This window comes from Ambystoma mexicanum, chromosome 10, assembly GCF_040938575.1.
Source record: "Ambystoma mexicanum isolate Mex_15411 chromosome 10, UKY_AmexF1_1, whole genome shotgun sequence".
NCBI classification, from domain to species: domain Eukaryota; kingdom Metazoa; phylum Chordata; class Amphibia; order Caudata; family Ambystomatidae; genus Ambystoma; species Ambystoma mexicanum.
The window spans coordinates 1,484,307,410-1,484,321,574 of record NC_090932.1 but is presented as its reverse complement, the minus strand read 5'-3'; the positions used below and the strand labels follow the sequence as shown (position 1 = coordinate 1,484,321,574).

The 14,165-nt window shown below is 45.5% G+C and overlaps 1 protein-coding gene across 1 annotated transcript in view; it reads right to left on the bottom strand.

The window, feature by feature from the left end:
* The window catches only part of CFAP251 (cilia and flagella associated protein 251), a 1,318,836-nt gene that overhangs the window by 344,138 nt on the left and 960,533 nt on the right, over positions 1-14,165 (bottom strand). The window lies entirely within an intron of this gene.

Genomic DNA, 14,165 nt, shown 5'->3' with positions numbered 1-14,165 from the left:
GCGGAGGGGGTTCTTGGGAGGGGATGGAGGCAGCAGGGGATTGAGGCAAGGGTCTTGGGGGGGTGAAACCCTCTGATTTGTAGCAAGAAGGGTGGAGGGTGGGGTTGAGGTCGAGGGGAGGTGGTTGGGGTGGGCAAGGAAATGTCATTTTTTCTATTTGGTGGGCAGCCTAAAATCGCTTGAAAAAAAAATCGGTCTGTTGGTTAGACGACCTACAAAAATCGAAAAAATGACATACAACCCATTAAATATGTTTCTTTCGCCTTCGTTCAGGCTGCCAAGTGGGGTTCCTTTTTAATGTTCTTCACTCTAGCAATGGTGATGCTGAGAAGAACTCTAAGATCCAATTATCGCTGGTGCCAGCTTCTGTCCCAGCAGCCACTACAGTGGGCAAACAGTAGAATAGTTGAAGAGCAAGAAATATGACACCAAAATCCGCTGTGGGGTTCCGCTCCCTCCTCAACTCTTTCCCAACTGCCTGGCGAGCCTGACTGCATTTTGGTTCAACTTCCAGTAGCCTCTCTATAGGGAGAATACCATTGTAGTAGCAGAGACTGTCGACTATTAAAGTCAGGCAACACACTAGATCTTCCTATTTGGAATTTATGGCGAATAGTACCCTCCTCATAGGAAGTTGATGGGGCAGCGAAAAATACAATTTATTTTCATGAAAATAAGTAGAAATACTAATGGTACTTAATTGGTGAACTCACAAGTGCAAAGTTACTCGATAAAGTGACTAATGTACTCTTAGAAGAGTCTTCTTTGCACAATACATTTGGGACATTCCATCCTATGGGACTTGACCACTGCACTTCTTTCAGCACCAAAAAATCCACAGCTCCACCTTCCCATGCCCAGTCTTCAGTCCTAATACATCCGCCAAGTTTGCTACTCAATTGATGACTAGGCTGTTTTAGAGGGGACGGTGCATTGACATATGGAGGAAAGGGGACTGTGGACTCCGAGTACCGTAGTCACTATGGTTAGTAACTTTTCCTTACTCCTATGTTTCATCCCCTTTTCTCCATTCTTTTGGGAGATTCCCAAGTACACTTTACATGAGAATGGACCACTTGTCTGAAAAATGAGCATCAGATATCTAACTCCCATCCAGACAGCTGTGCCTGCAGGAGGCAGATGGGGTAGTTGTGGTAGTCGCTCTGGCCATTGTCTCTCAGGGAACATTATGCTGAAAAACAACAGACTCTGCTTTAGCAGTTACTAGATGGGCATAAAGCTCTTTAGGCAGGGGAAAAGCTTCATAAAATACGGGAGATGATCCATCTTGAGAGAGTAGCGTTGGATGATTGGCATTTGTCAGCATTATCAAATGTCACAAAATGGCTTTTCGATGACCTAAAGTCTTTTGTACGGTCCAGAAAATATCATAAGGATCTCTTCACTTCTAGGAAATATAGAAAAATGTACTTCCTCCGACGACTGATTTGGGAAGAAAATAGGGAGCGAAATGTTGTATTTTAGATGGAGGTCTGAGATTACCTTTGGGACAAAGGACAGGTGAGTACAGAGAAGTACCTTATTTCTGTAAAATACTGTGGAGGCTTCTGTCGCTGACAAAAGCCTGAATGTCACTGACCCATCTCACAGAAGTGACTGCCACTAGAAACGCCACCTTACAGGGCAGCAGGTGGATATCATCAGTAGAAATGGGATTGAAAGGTTTGTGAAAGATAGCTGTCAGAACGAAATTGAGGTCCCACTGAGGATGGGGTGCACTTCTACCTGGAAAAAGCTCAAACAAGCCGAAGAACATGTTACTTACCCCTGGTAACGTTCTTTCGACTGGATGTTCCTCCCACGTATTCCTCATCTGTAGATAACTTCCCTTCCAGCTTTAGCTGCTCTGGAAAATAAATTCAGTAACTTGTTTTTCGAATGGATTGTGTCCTCCCACGTATTCCTCATCTTTAGATAGACTCCCAAGGCAGTGTTAGGTCTTGGAGGAGGGAGTACACATTTTTAAATTTAAGATTTGTCATGGACTGAATGTAGGACATCTTTCCCAAATACTCCTTACAGGCCAGAGGATGATTTCAGACAGTAATGCTTTGTAAAAGTATGAATGGTAGACAAATTGGCTGCTGCACAAATATCCCTTCTAGGCACCCCTCTTTGCAGAGCAGAAGATGTCGCTATGCCTCTTGTGGAATGAGCTCTCAGGCATCCAGGGGGCTCTTTTCCAGCAAATCAGTAGCATTCTGTAATGGCAAGAATTACCTATCTGGACAATGTTTGTTTTGTAACTGGTAGTCCCAGTTTGTGTCCAGTGTAACCTATGAATAGTTGGTCTTGTTGACGTATCTTTGCCATACTTGAAATCTAAAAGCTCAGAGCCCTTCTTGGATCAAGCTTTTGCAGCTTTTCCTCTTCCTGGCCAGGATGAGGGGGCGGTTACAAAGTTGGTAGTACAATTTTCGGGGATACGATCTTTGGTAAGAAAGAAGGTTTAACCTTAAGGACAACCTTGTCCTTGTACAAAATAGTAAAAGGAGGTTTACTAGATAAAGCCAGCAATTCACTCACCCTGCAGGCTGACGTCAAAGATACTAAACAAATGGTTTTAAACGTTAGAAGTCTCAGCTGACATGAATGTAGAGGCACAAACGGAACACACAGACATTTTAAGACAAGATTCAGGTCCCAAATATACACTTGAAATGGAGCAGGAGGGAACATGTTAGTGAGCCCTTCAAAAAAGTGTATGATTAAAGGCATCTTAAAATATGATACCTCCTCCGATGTGTGCTTGAAGATTTTAAGCCCTGCCAATGAACCTTTAATAGTTCCAATCTGGAGCCCCAGACTTGCTAAAAGCAACAAAAAAGATAACACTATAGGTGTACTGCACTGAAAAAGGTCCACATCCTTTTCCCTAAACCAGCTGCAGAATTATTCCAACGGCAGCGGTACAAGGATTTCATTGCTGGCCTTCTGGCCAAAAGCAAGTTCTCCATAACGTCATCCGGGAGGACCTAATCCTTATATCTCAAACTCTCAGAAACCATGCATGAGGTTGATTGTCTTGACCTCTGGATAGAGAACCTGACCCTCGCAAGGAAGGTCCTCTCTTTACGGAAGACACATTGGAGGGCAGATGGACATGTGTAGAAGGTCTGGGTAGCAGGTCCCCTGGGCCCAATCCGGAGCAATTAGGATCATGGATTTCCCAAACTTTCTCAACCTCCTGATCATGTGAGGAATGACGGGGACTGGAGGAAACGTGTACAGGAGTGGACATTCCCAGTCCACTACGAAAGAGTCTCCTAGAGCTTCTCTTGGGGGAAATTCCTGGAGCAGAACAGTTCACACTTCCTGTTGACACTGGTCGTGAACAGATCCACTTGAGGGGTTCCCCAAAGGGTGTGAAGATCTCTTGAAGGATTTACTGAGCTAGTTCCCACTCGTGGAAGACTGTGTTCTGCCTGCTCAGAGCGTCCACCGCCATGTTCTCCTCTCTGGCTAGGTGAGCCGTCAATAGGGAGATTCCTTCTTGAAATGCCCAGAACCAGAGCTTCATTGCCTCTGCACAGTGGTAGTGAACCTATGCCTCTTCTTTTGTTGAGGTAGTACATGGCCACAGTGTTGTCCATCATTATTTGGACATTCTTTGCCCATATAGAGGGCAGAACAGCGCTAGTCTGATTGCCCTCAGCTCCAAAAGGTTGATGGGTAGCTTGAACTCCGATGGAGACCAACGTCCGATGACTGTCAGATCGTTGGCCTGGGCTCCCCAACCTGTGAGTGAGGCGTCCATCACTTCTGTTTTCTCCGGCCATGGTTGCCAAAAAGGTTCTCCCTTCAGAATGTTGTCCCCGCAGGCCCACCATAGAAGATCCTGCATGACTCTGTTGGGAACCTGAAGAAGGTCTGACATAATGCCTGAGAATTGAGACCATTGAGTCCTGAGGGCCCACTGGAGGGATCTCATGCTCAGACGAGCCTCTGGCACCAGACAAATGCAGGATGCCATGAGGACTAGCAATCTCAAAAAGTCGAAGGCCAGAAGACGCTGGGCACTTTGGAATTGGGAGACCATCTGCAGAATGTGCGGAGCCCTCACCTTGGGTAGTGAGGCGTTTCACTAGGATGCTGTAACGCTCATTTGATTCCCGCAGAGGCGCCGGTCTTGACTGGGTGAATGCCGTATCTTCAAAGGTGATGTGTAACACACGGTTGGCTCTTTGGGCTGGACCTCTGTGCACTGTATGTCTGACTCGAAGAGTAAGATGTCTGCAGATAGAAAATATGGGATTAGTGAACTGGGGTTATTGGATGCCTCTCTCCTCTTCCCTTTCTCTTCTCCTGTAGAACCCCAAAGGTTAACACCCTCACCTTAGGTAAGTGAACGCCGAGCTCTCCATCTGCCTCGGGGCAGGGTGCCGTAACCAGTTTCTTCACTGGATAAGGGTGCAGGCCTCTTGACCTCAGAGGACTGCTGTCCGTCGTTAACTGCACGAACGGTAAGTTCTGGGCACTTCAAATGTCTTAAAAGTCTTTTGTAATGATATCTCTTGTTTTGCAGGGTGATGGCGGATGGCGGGCTGATGAGAGTTGAGGATCGAACCCGCGTGAGGAATAGAAGCGCCTGGAAGCACGTAAGTAAGCGCTTGTAGCCTGCTTCACGATGCGCACTAACTGTCCCTTTTATCTTGCAGGTACAAGTTCGGAGCTTTAGAGAAGCTGAAGGGTGCTGGAATACCCACTGGATTCGGCGTGGGAAGGAGTAATGGCACGTGAGTAATAAAGTTGCCCAATGTCTTTAAACGCACCTTCTTTTGTCTTTCAGATGCGGGATGCAGCGCCGAAGGCCTCCGGAGCGTGCGAAGAGCTGGTAAGCTTTTGTCTTTCAGATGCCGGAATGCAGTGCGAAGACCTCCGGAGCATGCAAAGAGTAGGTAAGCCTTTGTCTTTCAGATGCCGGAATGCAGCGCGAGGCGTTGGTGACAGCCGATGGACCAGGTAAGAGATGCGCTGCCACTGAAGACCGTAGTGCTAACCTGTTCTTTCTTTGTCTTTACAGGTGCTGCTGAAGACTGGATTCCAGGATGGTAAGCCTTTGTTCCCTTAGGCCCAGGATCAGAAGCAGAAGACACGATGAGCGTTCTGCTGCAGAGAATGCAGAATAACGCAAAGCAAGATTCATCCATCGGGTGTGGTTTAAATAGCCTCCTGTAGTGCTTAGGTGTCTCCTTCCACAGCCACGCCTAAGAAAAGAGTTCCTGCTTTCCAGAAGAGTTCCAGTGTTCTGAACCTAGGGAGTGGCTCCTGCCCCACCCAACAGGAAAAGTAGTCCCAAACAGAAGAGGATCAGGGGTTCAACTGGCAGGTAAGTAAGCAGCATGGTCTGCTGCAGGTAAGTCCACCCAAGCATTATGAGCCCGGCGCTTCCAGCGCTGGGACTGGGCATCTTTATGAGCCTGGTGCCACTGGCGCCAGGACAGGGTCCAAAAGGTCCCAATTGGGACTGGCTGGCACTCGGAACCGGGGTTATGGGTCTGCCTCCAAGGGAGTCGGGCAAGTCCTGATCTTTTGGAAGCAGAGATCATGACAGATGCATCCAGGACTGCTCTAATGAACTGGAGTCTTTGAGATAGTATCATGTGGGACTTCTTGAATTTGAGGGAGAAGCCCAGTCTGTGGAGAAAGCGGCAGGTTATGCTAAGATGTTCCAGGGCCTGTTCAGGACAGCAAGCCCTGTTCAGCCACATGTCCAGGTCGGGGTAGGCGTGAATCCCACCCCTCCAGAGACTCGCTGCCACCACCGCCATCAACTTGGTCAAAATCATTGGGGTGGATGTCAGTCCAAATGGCAGAACTCGCAATTGGTAATGAGAAACCGTTAACAGCAAACCTCAGGTACTTTCTGTGCTTGTGATGGATTGGCACATGAAAGTAAGCATCCAGAAGGTCAAATGACAACATCCAATCCTGAAGCTGGAGGGCCAGAAGGATCTGAAAAAGGTTAACCATCTTGAACTCGTCCTTCCTGAGGAAGTTGTTCAAGCTTCTCAAGTAGAAAATGGGTCTCAATCCTACACCCTTCTTGGGGGTTAGGAAATAAGGAGAGTGCCACCCTTTGTTCCTCTCCATTACACGTATTGGTTATATAGCACTTTTCTCTAGCAGGCTACAAATCTCCTGCCTAAGGAACAGATTCGGAACTTTGAACGAGTGGATGCCCGATGGATGGTTCTTTTTTAGAAAGGGGATGCAGTAACTCTGGGTTACTGTTTCCAATGTCCACGCATCTGAAGTAATATCACGCCTTCTTGCAGATGCTGTGAAAGTCTGCCTCCCCCAGTGTATTGTGTATTAAGGCCTCAGAGTGCTTTTGAGGCAGCTGAAGCAGCAGCTGATGGTAAAGCAGCCCTTGCTTGGGTGGACTTGGCACCTCTCCCTCGTCCACCAGGAGGGAATCTTTTTTGGCTCCTTGTACTAGCCAGTCCTCTCACTGTTCCAACTAAGTAGAAGCGAAAGGACCTACCTCTCCAAGATGATCCACTGGAGCAAGATGGTTCTGGCTGTCTGATAGCAGAACCCAGGGATTTGGCTGCTGCCTTTGAATTCTGCAGCTCCTCCAGGTTTTCGTGAACCTTGCTGCCAATTTAGAGCCGGCAATGGGCAAGTTGAGGAGTCTAGACTGCACATCCGGTGCAAATCCTGACTTCCTCAACCACGCAAACCTGTGCATCACATTGCTCACTGCCATGGCTCTACTGCCGCTGTCAGCAGAGTCCAATCCTGATTGCAGAGACTCACACATGGCTCCTTTCCATTTCTTACAATGTTCAACAAGCCGTCTCTTTCTTCCCCTTCGGAAATATGATCAGCCACCATAGCTATGCAGTCCCACAGGGTGAATGTACATTTTGCTAAGGTGCAAAGGGCATTTGCAGACTTAAAAGCCATGCTACGGCAGAAAATAACCTCCTTGCCGGAGCGTCAAAACGCTTATCCTCCCGGTCAGGTGGGATGGTTGGATATGCAGCTTGTCTGGAACTAGATGTCGCTGCCTGAACTACCAGCCTCTCTGGGGTAGGGTGCTTCGACAAGTAGTCAGGGTCAATACTGGAATGCCTGTACTTTTTGGTGAGGTTTTTATTCACCGTAGGACTTGACTCAGAAGCCTCCCAATTGGCCTTAATTCTTCTTTGGAGGGCAACATGAAAAGGAAGTACAGAATCCTCCTGTGGACCTTTGTCGAGAATGTCTGTCAGGCCGTTTTGCTCGAATGGAAGAGCAGGTCTGCCCAATCCTATAAATTCAATGACCCTGGACATAAATTGCATGTAAGAGGCCTCTGCATGGCCTGCCAGGTCTAGTCTGCCAAATTTAAGTTCTGGAGAGGTGTCAATACCACTTGCAGACTGAAGGTTTTCATATAATTCTCTCAGCCTAGATTCTTCTGAAATAATCGCTTCAGGGACATTTGGAGTGCCAGACTCTAAACCAAAAGGTAGTTGGGTGTCTTGGACCGATGGCTCATCCTCCTCATAAACAGAGGCAAGTGCTTATAGTATTTTACCACTTCTTTAGTGCACAGGGCACAGATGGCTTTAGGTACAAAGGCGTTGAAGATTTAGATGTTAATGCCGTAGATGGTTTGGACACCAAAGGCGTCAATTGCTTCGCCGGCAACAATTTCTTTGATGATTTATGCACCGTTTGAGCCCTCTAAAGACTTGAACCTCGAGACTCAATGAAGTCATCGATGATTGAGCCTTAACCCTTTCCTGGTTGGCTTTATGCAGCATGACAGGAGCATGGCTTTCTTGCCTGTCTCTCGAGGAGGACGTGACTCCTCCTCCAAAATGTTTAGCATTTTCTGCCTGAACTCCGCCCATTGCGCAAGAGACCGAAGATTGTCAGACAGGATATACTTTTCTCTCGAGAAGAAATGAAGGAGCTTGCAGGCAACCTATACTTAGAAGGAGACGAGGAATGATGAGACCCACTCGAACAGCGTGACCGCTTCTTTGATCTTTTCCTTCGAGGAGAGTCGCCTCACTACTCGTCAGATGATCGTTTCTTCAATGTTTGTTTGATTGTTTGTTTGTTTTGTTTGTTGTATTACTTGTATTGCGTGCCAGACCCAAGGGTATGAGGCCGCATTGCATACGACAATTTACAGCTTGGTTAGATATCAGTTTGAGCACATACATAATACAATAAATATACATAACAGAGCAAATCGAATACATACATGTTATTACAGGATAGACACAACAAATACCCTACCGATGCAGTAAACACTAAGGGTCAAGTAAGTATGTACACAAATAAAAGGTTGGCCAGGCTAGGGTGGACTGGAATAGCCAGTCATAGGCAAGTTGATAGACGTCCCTTATTTGTCTGAGTCTTTGATCCACCTTATGAGGTTCCGTCGGAATTTAAGGTACGGTTGATCTGTTCGCAGAAGGGGAGGTAGGGAGTTCCAAAGTTGTGCTGCTTTGACCTGGAAGCTGCATCCTCCGACTCTGGAGGGTTTAAATCTAGGTAGTGAGATGCAGTTGGAGTTGGAAGATCTGGTGGATCTTGTAAGACTTATTCTAGTAAGTCTCTCAGAGAGATAGCAAGGTGCAGCATTGTTTAAACATTTATATACAAGTGAAGCAACTTTTAGCTGACTTTTCTCGTGAGTCGAGAGCCAATTATTTGCTCTTCTGATTTCAGAGATGTGGACTATCCTGGATATTCCTAATGCTGCTCTGAGAGCATTATTCTGAAGGAGGTGGATTCTCTTGATGGTTTCCTCATTGGCCCCAATGTAAAGAGAGTTACAATAATCGAACTTCGATAGAGCAAGTGCTCTAGCAAGGGTAATGTAGCTGTTGTTGGACAGGAAGGGTTTACCTGCTCTTATCAATTTGCAGGTGTATGCAGTGGCGGAAGCCATCGCATTGACCTGTTTATTAAAGTAAAGGGTAGAGTCCAGATAAAAGGCCAAAGTTTTCACCTCATGAGCGGTGGTAATTTGGTTGTTATCAATGTTGAAGGAAGATTAGTTGGGACTCCGTTTTTTAAGGGTGAAGGAGGTGCCCAGGATGATAATCTCAGTATTAACATCATTCAGGCATAGTCCATGGGTGACCATCCATGCCTGAATGATGAGATACACCCTATTCACCAAGGCCAAATCCTTGTCATAATCACCAGTAAGTGGTAGGAGAATCTGAGTATCATCTGCATAGTTAGTGTAGGTGATACCAAGAAGGTCCAGATCATCGAAAAGGGGCTTTGTGAAAATACTGTATAGGGTGGGAGAAACACATGAACCCTGGGGCACTCTGCATGTAATGGGGATAGGGTCTGCCGCCGCAGTGGGGGAAAAGACTCTCATGGTCCTATTGTTGAGAAAGGATTGTATCCATGCTATGGCTTCTTCAGAGAAGTGAGCAGCTGAGTCCAGATGCCTACATAAGACCTTGTGGTCCACAAGGTCGAATGCAGCTGATAAGTCCAAGAGGAGGAGTAAGGCGGATTTCCCTTTATCCCTGAGCTCGTCAATCTGAGCCTTTAGGTCTATTAAGGCTGTTTCAGTCCATTGATGGGGTTGGAAACCAGACTGGCATGCTCCTAGCAGGTGGTTGGCTTCTAGGTGTTTTTGCATTTGTAAATACGCCATTTTATCTATGATTTTTAGAAGAAAGGGCACTGTTGTAATTGGGCGGTAATTAGTAGGTATGGCAGGGTCTAACATCTGTTTTATTAAGTAAAGGGAGCACCCAGGATTCTTTTAAGTTACTTGGTGTAGAACCTGTGGCAAATGAAGCATTAATAAGTTTCGAGATTAAGGGGGCCAGGTCTCTGGCTGCATACTTTATCAATTGGGCTGGGCATTGGTCTCCCTGACAGTTAGAGGGTTTGAGCGATAGTATCATTTTTTCTGTCTCGATAGTAGACACTTTAGAAAACATGAAGCGGGGGGGGCAGGTAATGATTTTAGGAGGTGTGGTGAGAATTTTGGGGCGCAGTAGCTGGGTTAAGTGATGCTTTTCTCGTGGCAATTTTAGTCTGAAGAGTTGTGACTTTATTGGCAAGAGCTTGCTGTATGTTGGAGCACCAGGATTTATCTTTAAAACAATTATCTGGCACTAGGATGGGAGATTCTATTTCTTTCAAGATTACAAAAAGTTCCTTTATGTTTGAGTTAGTTTGGGATATTCTGGTCTTATAGGTTTCCCGTTTCGCCAACAGTATTTCCCTTTTATAGAGGGTAGTTACATCCCTAAGATTAATTTTGTTTTCATCAGAAGGTTGTATTCTCCATGCAACCTCACATTGTCTTTTTTTTAGTACATAGTGTTTTCAGGTGAGGTGTGTACCAGGAGTTAAGATGGGCTTTAGGTTAAGAATGGCATCAGCGAGAGGATTTAGTAGGGGGCATACCCGCTGCTAATTTGCCTTTACGCTCTTTCAGACCCTTACCGGTCATGGACTGACAGGACCCACAGTCCGCCGTCCTGTGCTCCACGTCAAGGCATGACAGACACACCCGATGAGGGTTCGTGAATAACATCTTGGCACCGCAGTCGTGAAAATTATTTAACCCATTGTTCGGTTGACAGTGTCGATGATGAGGCCATCGATCGTGATAATGTCAGAGTTTTTAATGAAAAAAATGAAGTCCGACGTATTTCTAGAAGCATTAGCTATCGCAGAAAAATGGAACTGAAGTCAACGGGCACTGCGCGTGCTATATATACCGATGATGCCGTTGATCCCGAGATGGAAGCCCTCGATGGACATCGAGTCGACCGCATCGAAGCACATCACCCCCTGCTGATTGTTTTTCCAAAGCAGCTAAAGCTAAAAGGGAAGATATCTAAAGACGAGGAATACATGGGAGGACACAATCCATTCAAAGTGGTGTTTACCCACTGGTTTGGAAATAGGAAAAAACCTGCTGATCAGATTTGAAATAAACTCCCAATGCTGAGAGATATGTCCTGCAGTGTTACAGAGGAAGGCCTGAGGAAGCCAAGCTTGAAATAAAAGAGAGGATGTCATCAAAAGAGTTTGATAGAGGAGAGTTGTGTTTTTCTAGACACCAGTGGAAGACCCTTGGCCACTTGCTCCTATAGTGGGAGGAGGTGGATGTCTTTCTTGCAGCTTGTATGATGCACATATTGCCAGTGCAACGTCCAAGCAGAGGCCTAGCCAGGATAGTCTAACAAGTGGGGCCTGAAGCTAATGTAGTTGGGCCGACCGCAGTGACATGAACATATGTAAATGCCCACACAGTGCTGCTGAGTGGACATTTACAGATTTTGGATGGGCTTTGCCTGCTCAGCCCCTACCCTGTCTACCCCTCTGAGTCCAAGATGGCCTAACGAGATCTTCTCTGGCACAATGCTACTATACTCATTGATTGAGGGGAGGGGTGCAGGACCAGATCCTCCATTTGAGACAGATAGGTTCTTAGGGTTGGAAAAATCAACGTTTGCTGGCCACCATGGTACTATGAAGATCAGGGAGCATCCACTGGACTGCTGGCATTTCAGGAGTGCCTGATGAATCAGGGGATGTGGGTGGAAACACAAATTCATGTATCCCATCATATAGAACATGCAGAGCATCCCCTAGGATTTTGCGGCCTAGCCCTCCCTGGACACGTACAGATTTTAGTTCTTCTTTTAGAGAGTGACAAATGAGTCCAACGGAGGAGCAGCCCAACAGCAAAACAGTATTTGAGTCATTACCTGATTTTGCTCCCGCACGTAAATCACAAAAGCTAGGACGCTCAACGAGTCTGCATCGCTGTTCTCCAATCCCAGAAGATGAACCACCTGAAGCTGTGTTCTGTGATGGACCGCTCATCATTCCCACATTTAGACTACCAGAAGGGTCACAGGTTTAGGTTTTGAAGCCCCTCTCCTTGTTTACATAAAACAATGACATAGACTTGCAAGCAGTCCTTCTCCTGCAACTCCATGGCCATCTGGAACTCAATCCCAGCAGAGGTTCGTAATTCCCCCACTATCGTCCACTTCCACAAAACTCTAAAAATATGGAGCTTTCAACAATACCTGGAAGCCAAATACAATTCCTGCCCTCCCTCCACCAACAGTACTGAGCTACTGTATAAAATGCCAAGTCCTGAGGAATTTCCTAGAGAATTGTAATAATCTGTGACTGAGGGCCCGTCTCGGGGGACCATAATTCTTGTCTACCAGACCACATTTTAACTGTTAAATGTTGTCCAAAGGTATGAACTTTCAGAGAGCTCACGCCAAATCTGGCAATGTGAAAGGCAAAGACAACTGTTGCTGACCATTCAATCCTGGGGGCAAAGGGTCTCTAAATTATCAAGATTGGAATGCAAAGCAATATGTTCCTAAAAGCTATTAAATTCACCTTAAATTGTTTTGGTACCACTTCCGGTGCAAATGGATGTCTCCCTTGGTCCAATGGGAAAACACAACAATATCACAACAGCAAGACTTGTTGTCATAACAAGTAATCCAAATGCACTCGATATGGGGAATTAATCCCCTTTAGGTATTAAAAGAAACAAATTCCTAAAATAATATATAGACAAATATATAGAAAAAAAGTCTTCACAGCAATTCAATGAGCACAATGAATATTCACCACTCAGAAGTGTGGTTCAAAAAAGAGTTTTTTAATGAAACTAATAAAAGGTTTTTTGTATGATATACAGAGATGTTTTACACAAAAGACATGATTATTTCACAAAAGGGATTTTTGTACAAAGAAACTCATACTCAAGTGTCAATACACAATTGGCTATAAACAGTATGTGTTTTTTTTAATGTGTGTATGTTCACCTTAATCATTCACATTCTGCTAAACATGGCTTGAGATAAGGGTAGTAATCCATTAGCATTTTGGAATCTGAAACATTCGATGCATTTCGGATAGTGACCTATTCTTTTCAAGGTCACTCAAAACATATCATAAAATCATAAAGGTTTTCTACATAGTGAGCCTTCACAAGACAACTCCAATGGCTGTCAGAAGTGTGTTCACCAAACTTCAGAGTCTGTAGAGTCAATGTGTTTCTTCGGCCCCTGGGAAAAGTGGTCTTTCCAATCAGATTCCACCTTACCTGGGTGCAATTCTGCCTTTACCGCCCACGAGTGTGTAAAACAAATAAAGCAAAAAAATGGCCACTGCCATTAAAATGGAAGAGGGACTAGGTCCCTTTTTGGATGACGCTGCCATTTTTTAACATGTCATTTCTTTCCTCCGACGGGAGACACGCTTGCGCAGAGCACATCTTCTGTTGGACAAAAATAAAATAGAAAATTATCCACACCACAGGAATTCCCATGGAGCGAATAACTTTGCCCCGCAGCCGCTGCGGACATGGCATTTACGACCCGCAGCCCAAAGCTCAAGCTGGCGGGCCGTTAAATACCATCTCTGTCTGCCCCGGAGGCAGGGCGTGAAAGTTATATTTTATTCTCTGTAAATTAAAGAACACAGATACGTCAGCTAAGTTATGTGATAATCATGTTTCCAACTATCTATAAAATCTGGAAAGATGCAAAAATGCTCACCTACACAAACTGCTGATCAAGCTAGATGAATCCACATATTTAAATCTACAAAAGATCTCACAACTTCGTGTAAAGTAAAAGTGAAGCATGCTTAACCATAGAAATCCACCAAATGGGAGATTAACCAAATTAACATCAATATATAAAAAAATCACTCATCAGTAGTCACAAACATTTTCCAAGAACGCGAGGTAAAGTGATCAAATTCCCATTTCACTGCCACAAGGTAAAGCCTCTAACAAAGGTATCACTATAAGTCTCACTCATGTAGCCAGTGGTGCACAGGGATATGACAGAGGCCTCTCCACTATAGCAAAATGATTTGGCGTTATTGTCAAAGTATCTGCTTCCGTGATGTCATGTGCTTTCATCATTTTAGGGTCTAATGTAATGGGCATTTGTATAGCGCCTTTCAACATTGGTATGGTCTCAACGCACAGCAGGTTGAACGCCCTTGAGGGGTCGAGTTCCAGGTACGGGAAAATATCAGAGAGTTATTGAATGTGCATTGGCAATTTAGCCGATACGAAGGTAGGGGCGGTCAAGTCCCTGCTAGTCACCCAGGTTGAGCAAGCATGTGGGTGGTTGAAGAGAGGTAGTATGCAGAGTATGTGA